Source organism: Choloepus didactylus, chromosome 24 (genome assembly GCF_015220235.1).
Source record: "Choloepus didactylus isolate mChoDid1 chromosome 24, mChoDid1.pri, whole genome shotgun sequence".
NCBI classification, from domain to species: Eukaryota; Metazoa; Chordata; class Mammalia; order Pilosa; family Megalonychidae; genus Choloepus; species Choloepus didactylus.
Window position 1 is genome coordinate 1,196,873 of NC_051330.1, and position 7,700 is coordinate 1,204,572.

General features: G+C 43.0%; 1 pseudogene; it reads right to left on the reverse strand.

Annotated features, from left to right (window-relative positions):
* Positions 1 to 370: 370 nt before the first annotated feature.
* On the reverse strand, positions 371 to 2,605 carry LOC119519718 (annotated as a pseudogene).
* Positions 2,606 to 7,700: the final 5,095 nt, after the last annotated feature.

The following is a 7,700-nucleotide window of genomic DNA, read 5'->3' on the forward strand; positions in this document are numbered from 1 at the left end:
TATTTAAATGATTTCTTTTTAAGTGTTTTGGTGAATTCGGTGGCCAAGAAAATATGATGTATAGTCTCTGATTGGATGAAGTCAAGAAACAAAAGATGCAGAGAAATAATTATCGTTGAGCAGATATGACCCAGCAAAAGCTATCATTACCGCAGCTAGTAGTGTGCCTTCTCCCAAAAGGAAAGAAAAGTCCTGCTTAGGTGTGCTAGATTCCAGGGACTGTCCCACAGCTCAGCTTCCGTGGCTGAGGGATGGAGTGAACTATCCGTAAAACCTGGAACTGTCTACATAACATGGACAACTTCAGTAGCAGCTTGACACAGCCCCTGGCCACAAGTTGGGCAGAACATCCAATCTCCAGTCCAAACTTCTAAGACATGAAATGACAAGTCCAGGAACGTGGCCGAACATAACCCAGAAACATGGGATTTCTCCGAGGCTGTTGCTGATGAGCACATTCTTGAGAATAAAAGCACAGGATGATGGCCCAAGAAAAGAGAAGTCCACATAAGAAAGTTGTAAACTGGTCTTTTCTGGCTACCACTGACAACGACGTTGACAGCCATTCCGAAGAGCACGAGAGCACTGAATAGAAAAATCTTAAGCAAAGAGCCAAGGAATGTCCGTGCACGACCCCAGACACAGCAAATACAGCTAACTCGGCAGTAGATTTGAACTTCTTAGAGGAAAAACCAGAGAAAGTCCTTGTAAGCACAGTGCTGTGGCCACTCATGGACCGCCACATTCAAGGGCTGAAATAGTTGGAGTATGATGTAGAATTCCACCAATCCTAATAGAACGTCCTGTCACCAAAGCCTAACATCTCAGCAAAGGGCTTGGGCTTGCGGGGCAGAAAGGAAAAAAGAAAGGAAAAGAGGGAGGAAGGGAGGAAGGAAAAGAATCAGCACACATGGCGAGATGGAGTTAAATACACACAGGACCCAAGCACGAGTACTGAAGAGTTCCTGTTTGATATTCTGAAACAAGGGTGCACAGATCCTTTCAAGGATGTAGTACACTCAAAAGGGCAACCAAAAGCCTGTGCAAACTGTATAGCAACATAACTGCATGCGGGATACTGATTACGTGCTCCGACTTGGCGGGCCTGGGCCGGGGGACCGGATCCGCCCCTGGGGAGGGTGGTGGGCACGGGCGATATCGCCCTCCACAGCCCCCTGGGCCTGAGAAAGTGGAGCCGGATGCAGGCCCCATTTCCTCACCCAAAATATCTTGCCCCACGTTGGGCGCCAGGAAGCTTGCCAGAGAAAACCGCCCCCCTTATCTTGCCCGCCACCCCCGTTGCCAGAGCAACTCCCGCCACCGCCAGTGCGCATGCACCGTTGCCAGAGCAACTCCCGCCCCTTTTTCAAACAACCCCCGCCCTCTCTGCCAGCCTATATAACCTGTGCTCACCCCTGAATAAAGGCTCTTGGCTTTACCCTCCTCAAAAAAGCGTCCCGCCTGTTTCCTCTCGCCGCCCTCCACACCTTGCACGCCACCGCGGGGGACCTGGCCAAGTCCCCCGCCTCGCCCTCGCCTCCGGGAAAGAGCCCCCGCCGCCGGTACCCTCCGAGCAACGCCGAGAGCCGAGGGTTCAGCAACCGGCCGCCCCCCGACGCAATAGACGCGACCGCAACTGCATCTTACAGTGGGAGTCCTGGGGTAGCCGTCACAGTAGCTGAATGTTGGAGCAAACAAGAAGTGCAAGTACTGGTTGACTGTGGGTGTTGGAACACTGCTTGTTTCTCCCTAGCTGAGTCCAGTACCTGAGGGTCATACTCTCTGATGCATGAATGAGTCTTCATTATCAAACGAAGCTGTTCAAGTGTGAAAACGAACCGGGAAGCTGCTGGCAGCTTATGTGTATGTGCTAATATAATGTATGTTGTTCCAAAACCTCAAACTCCAGTCTGGGAGAACATGAAAAGTGAGCCGTGGAAGAGAGAAGGTATCACTGGATGGGAACTCAGCCTGTATCCTCTGGCCCAGCGTTGAAAGAGGAAAAAGGGAATTGAAAGTATGGACAAGAACATGGCCCTCCAGTTCCAAAGGAAGTGGGAACTCTGCCAAAAGTGTAAGAGAAGAGACTGAACTCCGGCCCCAGCCTTCCCTCGTCAGTGCAGACTACTACCAGTGTGCTAGGGAGAAAGAGGAGGAGGAGGGCAGTAAACGTGTGATCAGCGGTTCCAGTGTGGTCCGCCTCCAACAGCTCATCTAGCAGAGACCTTCTCACAATCAGAAGCTTTCTCTCCTTTTGCTGGAGGTGCCCGTAGATCTTTAGCTCTGTGGTTGTTTTTCCTGCCTTCAAGAACAGAAACAAAAATGTGAGCGCACACCCATCAATGTCTAATGGTGCCAGTTTTCCAGTGAGATTGGTCATAGACTCACCCAATTGACTGCCAGCTTCCTTCATAAAAAATGGCTTCAATTGCTCTGCGTCTGCCATCAACTATATCTTCTTCGATATCAACTGGTTTATGTGAAGCTGACAACTGTTAGGGGTCTCTAAGGACTCCTCTGTAGGGATTTTCTGGTCTTCATCTTCCTCAAGATTTTCACTGCCCTTTGACAGCTGCTTTCTTAGAGAATCCTCTTCACCCACCATGTGTTCTCTGGAGCCAGAGCCCACCTGAGGGGTCCTCGGCAACGTGGGCAGAGCCGGACATTACCACAGCCTTGCTGGAGCTCTTGGGGACCAGGGCAGCAATCTGCAGTAAGTTTTGAAGTTGGAAATTATGAGGCCTCCAATTTTGTTTGTTTTCAAGATTGTTTTGGCTATTTGGGACCAGTTGCACTTGCATATGAATTTGAGGATTGGTTTTTCCATTTCTGCAAAGAAGGCTGTTGGAATTTTGATTGGGATTGCGTTGAATCTGTAAATCACTAGGTGAGATACTCGTGTTTACAACCTCTGTGGCAAAAGGGGGTGCCAAGTGACATATTCCTGTCCAAAGAGCTGTAACCAGAAGTCTGTTGGGGGTTCTGGGAAGACTTTTGCTTTTCCTGATTAATGAAAAAATACAGCTGATGACCTATGTCCCTTTCCCTTTCTTCCTTCAATGAATGTAGATGTGATGCCCAGAGCAAGAGCAGCTATTTTGCTACCATGAGGTGACAAGCATGAGGGAATGATCAAGATAAATTGCCCCTATTTGTAAATCTCTTACTTGCAGATGTAAGTGTTCCTAACTGATATCTCTAGTGGGGCTGAACTTCATTCCACATACTTATTGGTCACAATGAATGACAAGTTGTGAATAAGAGCCCTTGATTTGCCTGTCTGGCTCCTCTTTATGTGGAAAGCTCCTTGAGAAAAGGGACCACTTGAACATTACACCCACTTCCGTGTTGCAGATTCGACACAGAGTGGGTGCTCATTACGTGTGAATTGAAGGAATTAACAGTGTAATTTGATTTCACACTCACTTTGTTTTAAAATGACGAGTTCAGGGCTGGTCTTTGCTTTACCAGGGCAGGTGACTCCCCCAGCTCATTCCCCGGACCAGTGTTCTCAAACTTTTTGTTCTTTTACTCTTTTACCAGAACCAGAGATCGTCACTCTCTAAGGCCATGACTCCTACTCTTTTCACATCAGACCCACCTAGAACGTGATAATATTTGTGTAATGCACCATGGATATTGGACGAAGGCTACCTGCTTTGAGGTAAACACCTGAGGAGTAATTCACCTGGTCACCCTTGGGCCAGAGACTTCAGCGTGTCTGCACAGAGAACAGCTGAATAGCCACTCCAGTCAGGAGACTTTTTCTCCTCTAAAGAGAGTTGAAGGCTTGACTACTTCCCAGGGTAGAAAATTATGAACACTTTTTTTTTTAATTAGAAGTGATCTACTTATTGAGCACGTTCATGTTGATGACACGCTTAGTCACAGAACGTATGTAAGAAAATGGCCGCCTTAACATGATGATGGGCGTGATTTTTAGTATTATAATGAGATGCAGGTGACTTGTGGGTTAAAGTCTGATAAGCTACTGTGCATGTCAGTGGCCCATTTTGGTTAGATCCAGCTTTGGTTGTCAAGATAACGTTGGATGTGGGGTGGTTTAGTTCTGGGCTGACCCCAAGACCCTTTGTTAATCTTAAATCATATTGAGGCCAGATTGTGTTACAGAAACAAACTTTTTTCTCATGGATTCATAATTAAAATCTTTCCAGTTTTTCAATACAGCCCAGTGGTTCCCTTTTTTAAAGAATTTCCATAATTGGTAACTGTGATGGTTGGTTCATGAGTCAGCTTGGCCAGGTGATGGTGCCCAGATGTCTGGTGAAGCAGGCACTGGCCTAACCATTACTGCAAGGACATTTGTGGTTGGTTAATAAACCAGAAGGCTGGTTTGTTAAATCATCAGTCAATTGGCTGCAGCTGTGACTGATCACATCAACAAAGGGCGTGTCTTTCACAATGAGAGATTGCAGTCAGCTTGATTTAATCCAGTCAGCTGAAGACTTTTAAGGGAGAAAGAGAGAGAACTTTTATGTCTTTTTTTGGCTAGCCAACATCTCCTGAGGAGTTCATCAAACACTTTCGTCAGAGTTGCCAGTTTGCTGCCTGCCTTATGGAATTTGGACTTGTGCATCCCCCCAATTGTGTGAGACACTTTTATAAAATCTTATATTTACAGATATTTCTTGTTGGTTCTATTTCCCTAGAGAACCGTAACTAATACAGTAATCAGTCAGGAACACTTGATCAATACAAATGTAGTAAGACACCAACTAACAAATTTAGAGACACTTAGCACTATATATATTTAAGTAACACACCAATTAATAACTAGACCAAACACACCAATTAGCAATTAAACAGGCATCATTGTTTCTAAGTAATACACTGATTAACAATTAAATAAGCATTAAACCCTTTATACCTAGGTAACACACTAGTTAACAGTTAAACGAGCCTACTTAATTTCATTTAACACCAATTTTACTTATTTGCCAGGAGTATATTCAACAGACAAACTCAGGTCAGGGCCTTGGACCCCAAGCAGAGTGGTACCCAGGAAACAGAAAGGTGTCGAGGGTGAAGTAAAGGGGATCGTTCTGGAAGCAGGACCAGGCCTCAAAGCCAGGTCCAGGGGGACTCGAACTGGAAACGGTTTTTCTCTTTGAAGCTTTTTAAGACACCAAAAGGGTCTGGAAGGCCAGCAGGACAGAGACATCCCTGATTGCCGAGCCCAGTGGCTGCAAAAGGCTAGGTTACTGTGCTTACCCATCCTACCAGGGCTCCAGAGACCTGGGCATCATCCCATTGGGTCGTCAAATGGATACCAGACAAGGGCGGGGGATTTTCTGCCTGATGCGCTCAAATGACCAATTCCTGAGACACCAGGGTTTCAAATAGAGAACAGTTTTTTTTTTTAAATGCAATTTTATTGAGATATATTCACATACCATACAATCCCCAAAGTGTACAATCAGTTGATCACAGTACCATCATATAGATGTGAATTCATTTCTACAATCAATTTTTGAACATTTTCATTACTCCAGAAGATAAAAATAAAAATAAGAATAAAAATAAAAGTGAAAAAGAACCCCCCAAACATCCCATACCCCTCACCCCCGCCCCCATATTCATTGACTTTTTGTCCCCATTTTTCTACTCTTCTTTCCATACACTGTATAAAGGGAGTGGGAGCCACAAGGTTTTCACAATCACAGTCACACCATGTAAGCTACATAGTTATACAATCATCTTCAAGATTCAAGGCCACTGGGTTGCAGTTCAACAGTTTCAAGTATTTCCTTCTAGCTATTCCAATACACTGAAAACTGAAGTGAGATATCTGTATAGTGCATAAGAAGAACATCCAGAGTGACCTCTCAACTCCATTTGAAACCTCTCAGCCACTGAAACTTAATTTTGTTTCATTTCCCTTCACTCTTTTGGTCCAGAAGGCTTGAGAGAAAGTCTTACTGCTAGGCACGGAGCAGGAGAGCAGATGGCCTCTATGTCCGAAAGTCTCTGATAAATTTCTGCTAATCAAAAGCCGCACTGAATAACACATAGAAATGGTTTGTTGCCATCTAGTGGTCTAATGTGGATTTGGGTTTCTAACATCTAAGACTTGATAGTTTCTACACACAGTCCTTCCTTCCCTCCCTCCCATCTCTCTCTCTCTCTCTCTCCCTCCCTCCCTCCATTCCTTCCTTCCTTCCTTCCTTCCTTCGCTCCCTCCCATCTCTCTCTCTTCCTTTATTCCTTCCTTCTCTCCTTTCTTCCTTCCTTCCTTCCTCCCATCCTCTCTCCCTCCCTCCCTCCCTCTGTCCTCCCTTCCATCCATCCATCCATCCATCCATCCATCCATCCATCCATCCAGGTCTATAAGGCCCTGTGGTCCAGCCCCTGCCAATATTTCTGACCCCTTTTCATATCATTTTATGTGTATTTGTTAAGTTACCACACCATGCATAGAAACAGTACAGTGAAATTTAAAGACAGAAAAAATTCTAAACACTTAACAACAAAAAGCTGTTCACCCAGTACAGGACAGGAATCAGATTGACATCAAATTTGTCAATGGTGACAATGAATGAAATAAAAGAAGAAAGTAAACATTTCTATGTACTGAAGGAAAAGAACTTTAACCTAGACTTTCATATTCAGCCAAATTTTCATTCATATATGAGGCTTAATAAAAAAATTACGTTGGGCATACACACAAGGCCCTGAACGTTTTCTCACACAATGACTCACATTGAAAACAATTTTGGTTTCCTGTGACTCAAAACCCAGAAGCAAAAAGGGCAGAGATTAATAAATTTGATTACATAAAAAGTAAAAATTGCATGGCAAAAACCACTATAAAGGAAGTAAAAAAAGACAAATGAGAAAAATGTTTGCAACTTACAATACAAGGGATTTTTATACTGAATATATGAGGAAATTATGATAATCGAAAAGAAAAAAAATCAACAAGCCAAGAGAGAAATGGACAAAAGAAATGAAGGGACGGATCACAGAAAAAAGGAATGAGAATGCCATTTAAACCTATGAGAAAAACTCAACCAAGCTTATAATAAGAGAATGCAAATTAAAACTACACTGAGATTCAATTTTAAAATACATTGAGAAGAGGTGGCAGGGGACAGCGGGTGTGTGTAGTGCAAGAGAAGTGGGCAGAAATGTTTTAAGTGTAAAATACATACCAGCTTTCAAAAACTTAGTACAAAAAGGGTAAACTATTGCATTAATAATTTTTATGTTGATTGTAGGCTGAAATGATATTATTTTGGATTTATTAGATCAGATAAATATATCAAAACTAATTTCATGTGTTTCTTTTTACTCTTTTTCAAGTGGCTGCTAAAAAATTTTAAATCACATTTGTTGCTTGCATTATATGTCTATTGGACAGTGCTGTACTAGAAAACATACAAAGGGTAAAAATTGCCCAATTCATCTTATGAGACTTGAATTCTTGATTCTCAAACTAGATAAAAATAACATAAGAAAATAAAATTATGGAGCCGTTTTACTTATGATTATAGATGTAAAACACAATATAACGAACAGAATCAAGCACTATGTATTTTTAAATTCATCATAATTAGTTAGAACTTAGCATAGGAATGTAAGGATTGTTCAAAACCAGAAAATCTATTGGTGCAATCCACATGTAAATAAGAGAAAAATAGTATGATTATCTCAATATTTTCAAGAAAAAAACAAAATTT